General features: G+C 37.1%; 1 long non-coding RNA gene across 1 annotated transcript; it reads left to right on the top strand.

Annotated features, from left to right (window-relative positions):
- Nucleotides 1-3,222: 3,222 nt before the first annotated feature.
- On the top strand, nt 3,223-6,951 carry LOC148661213 (uncharacterized). The gene is made up of 2 exons (XR_015939477.1): nt 3,223-3,293; nt 5,623-6,951. It is a non-coding gene; the product is annotated as an uncharacterized LOC148661213 (long non-coding RNA).
- Nucleotides 6,952-18,328: the final 11,377 nt, after the last annotated feature.

Genomic DNA, 18,328 nt, shown 5'->3' with positions numbered 1-18,328 from the left:
TGCCCCTAAGGGTATCAAAGCCCTACATTTAGATGTGTCATAGGTGGACACACACCCTCAATTACCGAGAGTCAATCAGCAAAGGTTTGCTATGATTCAGAGTTTACCTCAATGGCATTCAAAAGTGGAACAAAACCATAACAAAACAAAAAAATATATACATGATTTAAAATGATTTTAAAAATGAAAAATAATACTTTCTTGTGCAGCTTTGCGTTTGTTTACTTGGATAGAGCAAAGCATGAAGATTGCTTCTGGTCAATAAACATTTATGATAAGTGCAATCTGCCTGAGAAAATGCTATTTTACAGTCTAACTATGAAAATGGCTCTTTGCCTTTTCCAGCCATATCATTCCCTTGTGCATTAATCCATACAGCCAGTAGCTATTCTGAGCTGCGTGAGCTACTGTGTCCCTCCTTCTTTTTGGTTCAATGGCAGAAAATCCATAGCTTTTCTAAGAGGAGGAATTCCATTAGATAATAGATATGAAATCCATCTCGTTTCTAAAGTCTATCTACTATTAGGGAGCAGCGAGGAGAAATCAATAGGGAAGCTTCTGTTGAACTGCTTACAATAACAATAAATTGATGGGACAGATACGAGCAGTGAAGGTAATGCACTAATAACACCAAGCTGCAGTCTTTATGTGTATTGATGCAAATTAGCGTACATTCATTATACAAACAGCTAATTGCGCTTTACACAAGGAAAGAGTGGAGCATCTTAAGGAACCCCCTCTCTTCTTTTCTGTGGATCTGGGAGTTTCCAGAAAGTCAAGTGAATGCTTTGAGATTTCAAGATAATTTCTGCATTCAGATGGTCTGAACCTTGTCATTTGTATTAGGGTTATAATTCCTTTCTCAGCAGACAGATCTTGCAGATAAGATGTTCACTCCCTTTTGTTGTTTTTTTTCCTAACTTACACTACCCATTTTATTACACTGAATTTGCCTTTTTCAATTTCCATAATCTCTTTTCTTTTGTCTGTTATATTATATGTATGACTTAATCATGTTTTCTTCTTAACAAATGTACAGTATATCGCTAAATGCAACATATTCAATCAGGCAATAACAATGACTGATTTATGCAACTGTGAAACCAGTGATCCAGTAGATAACTTTAAAATGTTCCCATATGATTACCTTGGTAAAGTGAACATGTAAGAATAACACTTGAAGCGTACTGTATATGAAATGTGCTACCAATTTTCCAGCTAGAACTAAGCTATTACCAGCTGTAAATCATTGGTGAGAGTATACAGTTTGTATATCCACTTTTGTCCATGGTTTATTATCTGCATTAACAAACTTCTAAACAATTGCTGTCTGTGTGTTCGCTGCTCTTAGTGTTTGTGTGTGCACACACAGCAGGTCTTCGAGCTAAAAGTGCTGCGGTTTCCTGTTGGAGATGCCAGGTGCTGTGTTTATTCAACCTGTTGCCAGGCAACATGTTCCAAACAGTGTGCTGGAGTGGAGAGGCCTGCAGAGGTGCAGTAACTCTGCTGCTGCCCTCCCTGGGGCTGCTCAAGCTGCTGTACCTCTCTGATCTCTGTTCAAGTTTCCTCTGAAGTTAATGTCTTGGAAAAAAGAAAGTCACGCACAACCGGACAGCTTCACCACGCGGCCTTAATAAAAACATAAATAACGTGTCTCTGAAAGATTTAATCCAAATGGAATCTTATCAGATCCGGCCTAAATAGCGGTGATTTGATTTCAGCCGTGCCAGAACGAAACTCTCTGTGCATGAAATCTACGCACACTACAAACTCTGCGGCAGTGCATGGAGTTTACATGTCCGTGACATCTAATTCACCCTCACGTTCAACCTTCGTGACCCGTTAGCTCCATTTTATTTCTTCCCTTCTAAAGGCTGAATTTATTTATCGATTACGGCTTCATTGAACAAACTGTTCTATAAAAAACAAGTTGGAAAAGCTTCCGATTATATGGCCACAGATCAGTTTTAAAACAAAGGCATCACAGTCTGTATCACTCCTGTTGAACCATTCAGCATTCAACCATTCCTGTTGAATCATTGATCCATTATGGAAGAGATAGAGGAGACCCAACAATCAGCTCAACTGTAAGGTTATTCTTATATGCTCTATCCTTTCCGTTTCTCCAAACCTCAGCCTACACTGTGGCATTAACTGACTATATTTTATGCCAGCTTTGGACAGTAATGACCATTAATTAATGAGGGTTTTAAAGATAACTTGTATTTTAAGACAAGGAAAGCATAGAATACAGGGACAGCAATATTATTATTCTCAGTGTATTTTTCCAGTGTTGTAAAAGATTATTTTTTTACTCGTAGCATATGATGGAAAATATTATCTACTTTTAACTTACTTTAATCATTTAAAAAGTTTTAATTATTGTACCATATTATATTCAAAACATTAATGTTTGTACATAAATGTCAATTCAAAGACATGGCACAAGCACGGTGGTATTATTTTTTATTTCAGCAATGTTGATTGATTATGTGATTTTAAAAGAGCTTAGTTTGCCTAAAAACTAAAAATAGGAGTTCCCTTTTCAAAAAGTGCTTAAACATTAGGTTTTAGAAAGGGGTTTTCATTTCAATGGGCTGATGATAATCAGGACAACAGAAAAACACGTAAAGTGAAAGGATGACAACGAAAATATCCCTTTGTCCCAGGTGATCTTGATTTTTATTTCTTGTGAGGAAAAAAAGGTTAGAGCATTTCAACTACAATGTTAAAGTGCTGAGGCCTCCAGAAATCATCCATTTCCAGTCACTACATGACACGAAGATATCTTGTTGCTGTGACTAATATACAGACGTAGAGAATTTAGATGTCTTTAATGAGAAATGTACTCTGTGAAGGAGGTAATGCTCACTCAGATTTCACAGCACAAAGACAGCATCTAAGACACTTATCATTTTGAAAGCACTTCTTCACTTCACTAACAGCACCTGGTGGCAGAAATCGACATGCAGTTTCTGCTAACCTCTCCTTATCTGGCTATGGAAGCATTTGCAACACAATAAGGTTAAAGGGGTGGACAAACTACCAAACACAACACTTATGGAACGTGTGATAGAATATCTGTAACAGGGCCCAGTGGGTACTGAGCACGCTCCAGGAGTGACGTCACCACCTCGAACCCAAACGGCGGAAGTTGTGATCGTCAGGCGCAGCGGACTCTCTGCAACGCCGTGTGGCTCCGAACACACGAACATCTGTGAGCGAACACCCGCGGGAGAAGCACGGAAAGGCACGCTCCACATGTAATATACTGTACGCTAACAGACGATCAGGTAATTAAGTGGAATGCTCATAATAATAAAACAGTAACTGATAATAAGTTGAGGCACTGCAGTCATCTTCAGCGCTTTTGTAATACTTAAACTTAAAAGAGCTTAATGCGATATCGGGTTTTGTTTCAAGAGTCTATCCTTGCTTCAAAGGAGATTAAACGTTCTTTGTATTATTCTGCTTTGAAGCAAAAAATATATGGTAAGGTAGAACATTTTGAATAGTTTGATAATGGTATATATAAAGCGACAAATTCAGCTGTAACTGTATTTTTTAAAACAAAAAAAATGGCTATTGAAATAAATTAGACATCAACGAACTTTTAAAACCACACATGCAAAAAAAGTATGCAAATACTTTCCGGTCATGTATGTAACAAGTTAGAGTTGAACGCACAGAAATATATAAACACGTTTGTTAAAAAGCGTTTGGTAGGGTGCGAAATAGAATTGAAAATCATCACCCAGTACTAAAGCAGGGTCTGTTGCTTCAGCTGTTCTCCTGCAAAGTTTTATTTTAAATATCTTGTGTTTATTTCCCTGAGTTCCAGGCAAGCGAAGCGAGAGATGAAATATTAAGTTGGAGATAAAAAAGTGGCAAAAAAAAAGTCAGTTAAAAAAAGACACTAAGAGCAGTACATCATCTGACAAAACCTTTTTCAGAGAAAACCATAGAAAAGTCTGACGGCTAATCTCAGACCCTTCGAATTGTCTGTAACTAAAATGTGTGATAAATGCCTGAAGGTGGGTTGACTCCTAACTGCTCAGCAAGTTTTGACTTCTTGAACTTAGAAGCAGGTTTGAGCACAAATAAGGCCAAAATGGCTGTTTTCTACACATTTTTTACAGCTTTCGCTTGTTAACATACCTGTTAGATAGATTAGTACGCATTGTTTCTACAGACTGCTGGGCCATTTAAGATTGCTGCATCTTTCTCAGAATTAAATCCCACAGGAGTCACTACTGGAGTAATGTATGTAAAATTTAGGCACCAGGACTACCAAAAAGTAGCTAAGCTCATGCTGAGTTTATTTCCTTTTGTTTAAAGCACTCCAGTTAACACACTCAGTTTTTTGAGTCAGTGGTCATAAAATAAATGTAAATGAAAGCACAGTAAAGGCGTGAAGAATCACAGCGCTGTAATAGCTGTACTTTCTGTAAATAACATGATTGGCAGGGTAATGCTGGTATTACTTTTCAATAATTTAAAAAGCCCGTTATTATACTTGACCACTTTACTGTACCTAGCATTTTAATATGTGCAATAGATTTGGTGGATTGTGCCAAATACCACTGTAAATGTGTTATTATAATTGTAAATTTATTAGTATAATTGCCTCCCACTTTATCCTAGAATTATACAGGAACAGTAGTGCCAGAAGGAGCAGGAATTAAAAATAATGTGTGCCATCACTGAAAAAAACACTTATCTATTTACATGGAATTCCTAAAATGTCCTTAAGATGTTCACAGATACCGAATTCCTATCTTGTGTATTAGCACAAACACTTCAGTGGACTTGCAGATTGCAGGCACTCTTCCCCATTTAAGAGGGGAAACACACAAGTACAGTTTGTGTTTGTGACAATGAACAATAGAAATTATATTTTTATTCTAGACCTTGAATTATGGGAATTATAATTTCTCATGTGGGAAATTATCCCTGCATTTATTCCAGAAGCCACGGAAATGTAAAAGCTACCCCTTCTTCTTTTGTAATTGTTAGTTTAACACAAGACAGTATAAACTCCTTGTGTTTAATAATTTTACTGAGTAAAGAGAATCATCTGTATGTATTTCTTGTAATATTAAACATGTAACATTTATCCACGTATACTGTTTGTCTGGTGATTTTAAGATGACAAATGAAATACCCTTGCCTAGATTAATTTTAATTTAATTAAAATGCATATTTAATTTAGTAAATATCATCCATATCAAATATTTATTATTGTTGGTTTTCCTTCTGGAATCAGGGAAAATAAATAATTAAAACTAAGCATCTTAAATATATATACTGTATATATTCTTTGGATTGTTAACATGAAATATGTATTACCTGTATACTGTATGTCTTCTATATCAAATATGTTAGTACTGTAACTATCTGACTTAACATTTGTTTTATTAATTCTATACAGATTAAAATAACTAAATTTGTACTTTTAAATTTTTAATTGTTAATATAAATACATAAATTTAGTTTTATATCCAAATATATTTAAATATTTAGAATGTGAATTCATTTTTAACTTTGTAATGGTGTAAAAATGTTTGCCCTGGTAATAATTAAATTGCTGTAAATATTTTTATCTCCCCACGATTTTCAAAGCGTTCACAACTTAGAAGACTGAACAGATAATTATGAGCAGAGGAGTGCCACCTACTGAAACACTTCCTCATCAAGTCTGAAACATGATGTTCATGTTGTGAATAAGGTCTCTGTGCAGAGGTGTTTGTAGCAGAGAGAATGCTATTATTATACAGAGCACAACCACATTAACGGCATTTTCATGATATACTCTCAAGTGTTTCCTAGTTTCCCTCTCCGAACTCTCCAGAAAAATACCTTTGAGGCATTTTGCCTAATAACCTAACAATTCTTTTAATCCCTTATTTGTATAACAATAATAACAATACTTAGAGGAAACCAAAAGAACTATTTATTTACATTAGTTCTTCACAATGTCAAATCCATGACCTTTTTAATTTTGCATCCTTATTTTCCACATTTTTTTAGAAGATGGTACAGCATAACTTCCGATGCTCTGATGAGGAAACAGAAATGCACATAAAGATCATCTCTAATACAATATGAGATGATCATAATTAGTGAGGTGCAGACATAGACAAAAACTGGCAGTGTTCAAAACACCCTCTGGAGTAAATTCACGTGTCCCTCTGTACATCTTTATATCTGAGAAGAACCATTTTCACATGATCATCCAGCCAGATGGTTCAAGTGTTTTTTTTAAGTCTATCACCTCACCAGTGAGATGACATATTGTGTGTGCAACCTACATGGGTGTGTGGGCGTGTTGCATGTATATGTGATGTATTTGCATGTGCATTTAATGAAATGTTGATAGTAACTGCGAGGCATTGACTTGACATAGCAGTAAGAGACCCATATGTGGGCATTTGTCTGTCAAGAGAGCAGTCGATTCCTTGTTGGTAAGAACTGAAACAAAGTCTGTAGGGACTGCAGCTGGCTCCTGAGTCCCTCAGCTCCTGCTGTTCAGATTAATGCCACCATCAGCACAAGCCCACTGAGACTCAACTGGAAACTGCTGTTGTACCTCTGCACAATTGAGTGCCACAGGGAATAGAGGTGCATGCATTTGTCACAACGAAACGATAGATAAATTGGTCTGCAAGTGACTTTGTTCTTTGATAAAAGCAGAAAACAAGAACACTTACACCTGGTTTATACCAGATTTACCATCTGTGTCCAACTGAGAGAACAGGGGTACCTCTTGATGGTTCAGCAAAAGTCATGTTCATTTCATTAAATTCTTAATGTATTGTTGATTTTAAAGAATGAGTTTACAACTGACAGAAAAAAATAATATATTCTCTAGGTTAAGTATACCACTTTGTTTTCCCTTTTTGTTGTCATGTACTTTATTTCTTTTGAAATAAAATAATAAGAATGCCTTTACCTCAAATTTTGAATCACATTTTTCATCCAGAGGAATCAGCTTCATGCCTGGGTGGAAACTCCTTTCATCCGTCACTGATTATCATTTCATGGTCCACAGCCACAAGTACAGCCATTATGTGCTAAACACCAAAAGAAACCTTTCACTTATAAATACAGAACGAGGTCTTTTTTGATTATAATACTGAATAACATTTGTCATCAAGTGATAAGAGGTTTCCAACAAAAATTACAGGATAGTAGCATGTAAAGCCACCATTAAAGGCAATATTCACTGCCCATCTGTGCCTCATGCTTTGTACCAGGTTACAGATGCCCACTTGTAGGATTCTGTTCGCCTTTCCTCTCGTACAGCACAAATAAACATGCATCTGGTCACTGTTCTCTGAACCCTAGATACACACATCCTAGATCATCTCATTAATATTCAACAGAGGTGAAGCTTGGCCATAGATGCCCTACTTTCATCACCATCACATTCTCTTCTCAAAGAGAAAAGTATTCACAGCAGGTGTGATGGTTAGTATTGCTTTGGTAAAATCACCCTCTCTGGGAATTTGGTGTGAGGACCTCCCCACCTAACTGTCACTCCAGCAACGGACGACACCTTGGTGGTCTTATGTCAGTCCAGGAGTAATTCGCACAGAACACTGTTGCGCTGAGCAATTACTCATCACTAACGCACCCAGACTCTGGCTGTCACCTTGTTGGCGAAATTAAGCTTAGCAGTACATTATCATGCAACCAATTTTAATTGCACATTTGAAACACATGTCCTGTCGTGTCTTGCATTTCGCTGCGTACGACTAAAATCACAAAACAGGACCCGATCTTTTCGTGTAGCTTAATTCTTCAAAACAACAACCAATTTATAAAACCATAGACTTTGGCTACTGAAATTGATTTGTGTAACATTGACAATATCCTGAATTTGTAACCAAATTCTTGAATACTAACCTTTGCTGAGTTTTGCCAGAAGCACTATTGTGTTACTTGCTTTCAGCTAAGTCTGAATGGCTATAATTTGATAAGGGTTTATTTTCTAATTTTATCAGCTTTGTGGAATTTGATTTTAAAATGTTAATTAGTTTGATTTTACTGTCACAGCAGCACAAGTGTTTGACCATTCCTCTGAAGCAGAAGAGCCATCAACTTCTTATTCATAGTCCAAGTTCTATAGTATCCGTAGAAGAGTTAGCATCAACTGGGGGAGTGATGTGGGCAGTGTTCACAATTGATCTCTGGGAGAAACTGCTGTATGACAATCAGAGCTTATATTATATATACGTTCATGCATAAAAAATATTAGAACTAAACTAGAGTATTATCTATGGAAACCAGGTACTAAATACTAAATACAATATAAATACAATAAAGATAAAAGGTAGGTCTCGCCTGCTTGTCAGAGTTCTTTGAACAGCCACAATGGTACATTGGTACCATTTAAATATGGTATTTAGATATTCAGAACCATTTTAATTAAGGTCCCTTAGAAAAGGTTAATTGTACAATTACAGGTGGTAGACATTTAGGGAATTGGTTAATAAACAGAAAACAAAGCATATTGATAAAGAGTGAATTCCTAAACTGGATTGATGTATTTGAATACTCGAATTGGATTGATGGAGCACCACAAGGATCTGCGCTAGGACTGCCTCATTATCTTCATTTACATGACTTATCTGGATTCTGGCATCATTAATAAACTAGTCAAATTTGTGGATAACACAAAATTTGTAGGAATGGCAAAAAGCAAATGAAATTAAAACAGATTTAGATCAAATTTAAGACTATGCAAACAACTGACAGATGACGTTGACATTGACACTAACGTAGTACAGGCTTTTGCATGCAGGTCGCAAAAACATAAACTTTAAACAGAAAAAGGGGTTAAGGTTGAGACAGAAGATGCTACTTCTTGAAAAAAAACACGTTGACACATCGTTTCCATCTTATAAACTATGTGGAGAAGAAATTAAAAGGGTAAACAAAAGGTTAATATATATAGTTAAAAATGTAGAATGTAAGTAAAGGGATATTACTGTAAGTTAAAATTGTATAATTCACTAGTAAGTCTGCTTTCCTCTCGGCCTTTATCAGTCATGGCCTCTTAATGATCCTCATCTATGAACTGGCTTCATCACTCTGTTCTCCCACTGATAGCTGATGAGCATACTGGTGCACTATGGGTTCCGTCCCATCATCCAGGTGGGGATGCACATTGTTGGAGGAGGGGAGTCCCCATTACTCCTATGAGTGGAGTGTCCAGAAAAGCACTATGTAAGTGTAAGGAATTATTATTATAATTATTAATTTGGGGCACCATTCAGGGGCTTAAGGGAATGTCCTACACTGTAAAGCCGAAGGAACTGAGCCTTGTTAACTTTAAACAGAGAGGACTGCAAGGGCATTTGATACAAATATTCAAAACTCTTAAAGGTATTGATTAATTCAACCCAGCAGGCTTCTCCCGAATGAACAGTGAAACATGAACCAAAGGACACACTTGGAAATTATGTAAAGGTGCAATTAAAACTGAGAACTGAAGGCACTTCTTTACACATAGCGTTGTAGCAGTATGGAACAAGCCCACAGCCCAGACACAAGCTCAGTGATGTCTGCACAATAGGCCTCAATTTGAGCACCAGATGAACACAGTGTCCATCACAAAGGAGCTCTGGTTTTCTTGTCATTGACATGGGGATATTACATTGGGAATGCTGTAGCATAACTGTGGTTCAGATTCTGATCCGCCATAAAGTAAAATATGTTCTGATTTTATCTTCGTAGAAAAACAAATCTGAGTTATTTTTTAATTAATTTGTGGTTTAGTGTTTATCATTTATTTTCTTCATGAGGAAGTACAATTACATTCATTCAGAAAGAAACAAGAACAACATGTTGCTTATATTCAAGAAGTCTGGCTTTTAGAATAGTTAACTCTTTTCGGACTTAAAAAATCCTTCTGTTAAAATTGATTTTTAGCAGCAGAAAATGTATGCTTCTTGCAGATATATGACCCATAAGCAAAAAAGAAATCCCACTAGAAATATATAAATTTGACCTAGGAAATAAATTCCTCCCAGCAATACAGGAATGGCAGAAGTCTTTTCCATATAAATTAATGAAATGCTATATAACGGGAAGACTACATCCTCTGATTTTTTTTCCAGGGATTTTTTTCAGTCAGCACCCCAAACAGCTCTACTCTTAACAAACAACAACAAACCAGATGTTGAGCTCGTGTCTTTGAAGATTACTGGCATGACCTGGAAACATAATGACAAAATAGCAACAACCAGGGAATCAATTACTTTCCTGACCACGATCAGAAAAGATAGTACAGTTGCCAGATCAATGAAGCTCAGGCGGATGTGGGCACTTGTATCGCCATCGGCTCTTTCTTCTTGCACTCAAAATCACTGACAACAGAAGACAGCGAGGAACATCGGAGCTTTTGAACTTGGGCATTAAAAGGAATGGTGTGTGTGTGTCTTTTATTAAGTTTTCAGAACAACAGGGTGTCATGTGTGTTAAGAGGTTTTTTTTAGACACAACCAGTCTGTTCATGTTAAGGCACCAGTAACATGATACACTTTGAAAGACTTTCTGAAAGGCTGGAGTTCCAGGGACATTTTGAGGGCATGTTCACAAACTATTTGAACTCTACGTGTTCTCTGGATACAGGGAAACCTATTTAAAGAAGTTCATTTTCCAGAGCATTCTGTCAAGAACTGTTCGCAATCATTAAGAAGTAACTTAAAAATAAAAGTTGATAGTATTTATACTATATTTATGAGGTAATAGTATTTTTTCCTCACTTGGAACTTCAACCAAATACAGTTAATCATTGGAAAAATCTTAATGTCCTTCTGTGTGGCTTCAGGAAGCAGTTCTTATTGATAAATACATACAATGTGATTTTCATTGAAACATTTTTTAAGAAATTGAGAAAGGGTAGCACATTATGTAAATAGACTCTTAATTTTTGTTACTTGAAGCTACTTACAATCTAGTATACAGTACTTCAATTTGTTTTTTTATTGTTGGCCACCCAGTGTCAGCCAATTATCCACTTAGACGTTTGCTGCACCTAATCTGAAATATCAGATTCTGTGTTCTAATTCTCGTAAGTCAGGAAAACAGGCTGCAGATCACTAGACAGATGGGCAGGACTGGACCAGTGGTTTGCGTCAGCTGCAGACCCTGTGGCACAGTGATTAAAAAAGAATAAAGGCTTCGCACAGAACACGTGTTTGGCACCAACCCTTGATCATCAGAGCAAATTTCACTCAACTATTTGCACAATTAAAAAAGTAATCTTCAAGGTCAACACTTGTTGACAAAAACACCACAAATAATGTAGAGGCAAGCAGGTATTATACAACCAGCATTTGAAATGGGCATTATTTCCAGTGACCAAACCCTTATCTTTAACAACTGCAAACCTGTTTTGGATAATTATCACTTCTCCAGTTCATAAAAGGTTATTGTGAACAAGCACACACACACGTGCCCTGGACACATGAGTTCAGTCTCTGTGTAACACGGCACTATAACGTGTTACAGAATTGAGGTCGCCCCTTGAACCCCAGACAGCATGGAAGAATATTTGTGGTGTTCATGGCTGTCTAGGGAGTGGTGCTAGGCGGCTCTGAGCCCAACAGCAGCCCTGATCATAAATCCCGGCAGGGGCAGAGCAGAGCTGCCTCTGTCACATGGAGATTCCAGGGCACTGACAGTCCACCCATTCACCCTTCCTGGGCTCCAGGCGGCTCTCAACTGAGAGCGACTTTCCACAAATGACTCCACCTAAATGAGCATAACAGAGGAGCCTGATGGCATATTCTCGGGATTGTGTGATCACTTCCACACTGCCACAACAACAGCTGCTGGCATAACTGGGATTTATGGAGCACCTGTATACCCAACTCCAAGCATCAGATTGTCACTTACATAACAGGGCCCGACTCTGAGTGAAAACACTGAGTGAGCCATCCAACACAGACTTCCTTGTGAAATCTTGTTTTGAATTGTGGAAATGAGACCTTAAGCATATATTAACTACACCCTGGCTGGTGTTTGCCTGAAATCCGGGGTTGTTTTTCTGAAGCACATCAGCATATTTGACAGCTGATGGATGTGGCTGATGTGTCGATGTGTGCCATTTGAAATACTCTAGTGTCTGCAACAAAGAGCGTTCTTGCAGAAGCATTCCTCTTCTACACAAATTACAGAGATGAAAGCTGAGTCCTGACTTCACATGTATCTGGTATTTCTGGAAGAAAGTGGGAAAGATTGGTGTCAGTCATTTATGTGACAGTCACAGAATATGGCCATTTTTAAATATAGTCCCAATGGATGTTTGCTATTGCCCATTGAGAAACCTGAATTTGGAATAGTGAAATGCAAAACTTGTTAAAGTGCAGTGAGAGACAGCTAGCATAGCTGTAGGACACATAGGAACTCATTAAAATTGATATTTATTTTACATCAACTCTTGGAGAAGTTCTAGGAGTTCAATTGCTATTATTTTATCTGCTTTACGGATCTTTAAAAGGCCTGGGGCTATACTCAATCTCCTAAGCGCTGTCAAAATAATATAAGAACACTGCGCGAGGAGAAGAGACTTTCTGTAAACTGATTTTAACTAAGTGAAGAAAAGCAGGACATGGCTCTTTATATAACTGTGACAATATGTTCTGTATGAAAATTTTAGTAGAGAATATGGACGAGCTGGCATATGCTTGTTGATGTGCCTGGTCCCCAGAGGATGTGTAGGCTTCAAGGACGTGTGCTGTTATTTGCAGAAAATGCAGTCTGAGGAGCCCCTTGACAAGTTAGAGGGAGTTTTGCGACCATGCACCTTGATGCCAAAGGTTTCCGCATTGTCTGCTGGATGGCCAATGCCACTTTCAGTAGAAGCATCATTTCTCTTAGATGACCTCCATCCTCACACTGATCAGAGCCCAGCCTTGCTTTCACCCAGAGATGCAATGAGAATGAGCCTCAAGGTAGAATAGCTGCTGTGAAATACAACAAAACGTACACAAGTGAAACTATTGAGGGAACACTGCAAAGCAACCCAGAGTCTGCTTATAGTAGAGACAGTCTCAACTGCAGCTCAGTTAATATCCTCATAAAAAGTGTGGGGTTGAGGGTTGTTTTTTTTCCTGAGGACTCCCATAGTATCTTGAGGTAAGGAAACATATATAAAGCATTAGGTTTGTTATCAGAGTTGTTTAAAGTATTTGAAATACAAAAATTGTGTTTCTTAAGGCCACAAGCTTACACTGACAGCTCTGGTTTAAAAGCTAATGCCCCCTAAACAAACTGAAGTCAGAACTATCTGGGTCATCTCGTTTCTTTTATTACTAACATTTAATTTTTTTTTCTTCAGAAACTTTGGATGCTGCTCTGCAGTTTGGAAGCAGAGCCAATCCTGAGTTCACAAGCTCGTGTCTAGTTGAGAAAAAGAATGCGCAAAGTCTTTGCCAGTGAAGAGATAAGTCAGCTATGTAAGCAGGTGGAGCCTGTCTGGGCAGAAGACCGGAATGGCTGGAGGACATTTGTGTGTCTGAACCTCCGCAGGAAAGTTAGAAATGATCTGATAGTCACAGAATGACAATTAAAACTCTGTCAGCTTCACAATAAGTAGGTGAGAAAATAATGCAGAGTGCAGTCAGACAGATATCCTAGGTACTTGTGCAAAAATAAAAAAAGGAGTTAATATCCTGCTAGCATCCATTTTTCTACATTTGGAATGAGAGTCCTTACAAAACCTTATGCTGTTTCAGTTTGAAGACACAGCAGAAAGGCACGTATGACAGGATTTAAGAAGCTGGAAGGAAACCCTGTATGCTGGAGCTGGATACACCCAGCCAGACTGGAGACGGCTTCAGCAAGAACTCTAGGGGGAATGAAAACCTTTGGAGGGAGTTTTACAATATATTAACAATGGTTAATAAAGTTAATAAAACAAGCCAATAAATAAGTCTTACAATTATTACTGCAAGCAAAGAAGTAATAATATTTATTATTGTCTTAGCAGATGCCATCATCCAGGGTGACATACAATAAGGACAATAAAGACAAAGGCTTAATGTAAGTACAAGAGACAGTCATGTGGGTACATGAGGTAAAATAAACCTAATGACATTGTAGAACAAACTTAACCAACAATAGCAGTGTGTCAAACAAACACATTTAAGAATGATGTCTATAAATAAAAAAACCACAGGCTAAATATTGTCACATAGTTGGTTGTGTGTGAGAGAGACTCGTAACGTCATTACTATAAGCGAGTTCACAGTAAAAGGGTGGGATGTTTCCTAGAGGCACAGTAAGCCCTTAGTCACTCAGTTGGAATCTCAGCTTGCTTCCTAAGATCCTCAAGTAAAAGCTCAGTGCTCAACGGTTTTCTGCCAGTAGGTGTGTTATGCCATTCCCTCAGAGATTCTCTGTCGTCTAGTTCCGATACATGAGCATGAACCACTCCCTTTCATTAGACATTGCAATTCTATACTCTTGGAAAATGTTCAGGTTAGGTACCTGGGGGGGATACCCATTGGGGGGGGGAAGCAAAAAAGATGTTCAAGATAGACAGCTTAGTTAGTAAGCAGCATGGGCTGAACAAAGGAGCTGTGGGAATCCAGACAGTCTTGTGGGAATATTAGTATTTCTCAATGCCGTGACGAAATATTACCTTTGCAATGCTTCAGAGTGACAAAAAGAAATCTGAAAAAAAACAAAATAACTCAACTTTCTAATAACAACATGATGTAAACAGTCTATAATGGACTTATTTATTAATGTTTTTTAAGAAAATATGCTAACTGGGGAATGATATAACACACTGAGATGTTCTGCTTTTTACTTTATGTCAAAATATGCCCACACTATTAATTCTTTATCTGCTGACAGGTATGATAAATTGTGGACAACTGTGATTATTGGCAGACAGGTGATTCTTGTTGTGTGAAGCTGATAGCAATTTAAAACTCATAAGTCACGTAGCTTATGACAGTCAATGATAACTTTTTGGAGACAAGCAAGCAGTGACCTTATCTAGGCACAGAGCAAGCAGAGGTTAATTCCATGCTCTGTGAGTTTATATATGCTCATTCCAGCTGCTGGTTTCAATCTCTCTCAGTGAAATATGATGATTTTACAAATGAAGCACATAAAAACTTCTCATAACAAGTGAAACAAAGGGCATTATTAGGGGAAAGACATACCTTAGGACTTCATAAATCTTTTAAGGTTTATCCACAAAGTGTTTTAGACACCACTTTGGCAAATGTTTTACAAGGAAGATCAAATGTTTTTTTATAGAGTTTCACATAAAGTTTTCCCCTGAGTTTTTTTAGACAGGTTTGATTTTGTTAATGCTGTTGATATGCGATATAAGAAACCATTGTGAAAACTTCCATTTCTAAAGTACTGTATTGTTATTTTATGAATCTAATCTTACAAATATACTATAAGTGTTGATGCCATTATTATACTTACTGTCTGAGGAAGTAGGAGAAAACCATATTTGATTTGATTAATTAGTTCATTTAATGACAGAATGAAAACCAGAAGATGTTGTTATGCATTTTTTTAATTGAAGAGTGGGAACCTGTTTCTGTGAAACAAAATATAAAGAGATCCCTCAGGAATAGTGGCTCATAGTTACTATAAACGTGGCAATAGAACCGGACTCCATTGAAGAACAGAAATCTATACACTTCAAAGGTTATCTGGATCAATACAAATCGTTTTCAGTAAGGATACCGTTAGATAGCGGACATCCTTATTGTTGTTCTCCAGAATCTCTCCTGAATATTCTGTCAGTTTTCCCTCCCCACTGAATCTCTACTGAGCAGTTCTGCACAAACACCATCTGTCATATCACATTAACAGCTGGTAAATTCCATCTTTCCCATCTAATACAGGTGTACAGAGTTCAGATTATAACAAATTTATCCCTTTTGCTTTACAATACCTTTTCTAAGTTATTTATCAGAAATCTTTGGTGTACGTGGTTGTGGGAGTTTGGACAACCAGTTTCTCAGCCATGTTGTTGGAACTGGTATACTGACTTCTTTCAAAGAAACAGCTGGATGAGATCATCGGATCAATTAGAATGGCATCCTCTCACTTGTTAATGCTGTTGTGTTATTAGGCACAGCACCTCCATATCATACAAGCAGCAAAAGAGAAACACTTAAAGCTATTGTGTTTTGGTTAGTTCAGGAAATCAGTAAGTGGGGTATTTTGATGGCATGTCTCTATGACTAATTGACAGTCTTGTAAATATCATAATGAAAGACCCTAATTCCTAAATATAAATGAATACTACTATTACTCTATACCACAATTTATTCAATGTCTGTATATCCTATACATTTAGCTAATATTAGAGTGGGAAGCTGTGTCAGTGGGTGAGCTTCAGAGCAAAAAGTTAATTTCATGGTGAGAAGTAAAAAGAAAACAGTTGAAACGTTCTGTTTTTTCTTCATTTTTTCTTTTCACTGAGTGTGTGTTTACATAAATAGATAATCAGACTCCATCTGCATGATGACCCTTTAAATTCAGTTTAAATGGCTTCCTAAAAGCAGAAATGGAGCCTTTACTGAAAAATAATGCTTTCAAATATGTTTGGATGTCTCTTTTTAATACCACTCAGTGTCATTGTATTTGCTGACAAAAAGGGCACATGTAACTTTGAAGTGCTCTGCAAGATGAACAATGAGACTTGAGGTGAATAGGACATTTATTTAATTTTCTCTCAAGCCTGTACCAGACACAGGCAAGGTTAAGTGTGGGCAGAATAACAATGTACAGACGCTTTTCATCCCCTCCAAACGCAGTTTGCACCTGTCTTGATAGACATCATACTCGGCATTTAAATCTTAATTATTCAACAAATAAACAACATGAAACATTTTTTTTAATAATCCAATTTTACTTACTTAAAGCCTGATGCAGGATACAAAATTATCCCTGCAGCCTGGGGATGCTTCTTGAGACATTTTTGTTATTGGCTGTTGAGGATGATTGTCTTCCATAAGCCAATATGGGATCTTCATACTGTCTGAGAGGTGGAGCAGGTATCTTGGAAAATATCGTCGCTTGTACAGCACAGACCAGTCACAGTGAGCTCCGTTTGACACCCCTGCTTTGCACTCAGCAAAGAGGTTCAGTCTAGGATCATAATCTACCAGGAGCTGATATCAATGTCATTTCTTTATGTTTGATTTGAGAAAATCTTTTAAATGCTACCCATGGCTTTCTCTCAAAGAACTGCCCTGCCTAAACTGGAAGAACAGAACCTTCTTTGGGAGCCTGGCTCCACTTCTCCTTACTGGAATAATTAATATAACAGCCTGTAATTTTTTTACAGTGACTATGATCATCACATTTTGCACACACCTATGTATTTATTTTGTATTTATTTATTTTGCCGTCTTTTGTTTTATAACTATTCTAATGTCTTTTTGCTTGTCTTGGGCTGGACTGCTGTAACACATCAATTTCCCTACGGGATTAATAAAGTCTTATCTATCTATCTAATACTCCTGGCTGGCACAGGTAGATGGCCAATCTATGTCTCTAAGCATACCATGTGAAAGCATATTCTGAATTTTAATTAAGGAAAATAATCCAGATTATTTTTCTGTTATAAAATGGACAGAAGAAAATCTCCCCAAAACAGAATTTAAACTTAACACATACCATAACAATACATGCAGTTTCATATAGTTTCTATCTGTGCCCTCTGGTCCTTGTTTCACTGTTCAATCCGAAGAAATCCATTGGGTAGGAGTTCTGAAAAGGCGCCTTTAGCCTGTCAGTGTAGGATATTTCCTAAAACCCAAGAATGTACTGTATCTGGTTTCGTTTCTCTGGATTCTGGACTGATTCCAGAGCAGCAATATCCTTTCTAAACCAAAACTCTACACATTAGTCTAAATGCAGCTTTACTAGTGCATTATTCAAATTTAACATAACATTTGGTTTCCCCTTCTTATTGCTTCCCCACATTCTCTAGAAAATTTCAATGTTGTATTAACATAAACACATATGTTTTTATTACCTATCTTGAATTTTATCTAAACCTTTTTGAATTTCATTTGTTGCCTCTACAGTGTTTGCTAATCCTCCTAATTTGGAATGATCTGCAAACCTGACCAGTTTACTAATTATACCTGAACCTAGATTATTAATATAAGAAGAGCTGTCCAGTGGACTCAGTACAGATCCCTGTGGTATGCCACTAATTACATCAGCCTAATTTGAATATTCACACCTTATCTGTACCCTCTGTTTTCTATTTTATAATTCTCATTCTAAACACTTGTGTTTCTCTAAATGCATACTGCTTGCAATT

Source organism: Lepisosteus platostomus, chromosome 6, assembly GCF_059453375.1.
Source record: "Lepisosteus platostomus isolate fLepPlt1 chromosome 6, fLepPlt1.hap1, whole genome shotgun sequence".
NCBI lineage: Eukaryota > Metazoa > Chordata > Actinopteri > Semionotiformes > Lepisosteidae > Lepisosteus > Lepisosteus platostomus.
Note: the sequence above shows the minus strand (reverse complement) of the source record. Positions and strands in the feature narration are given on the sequence as shown.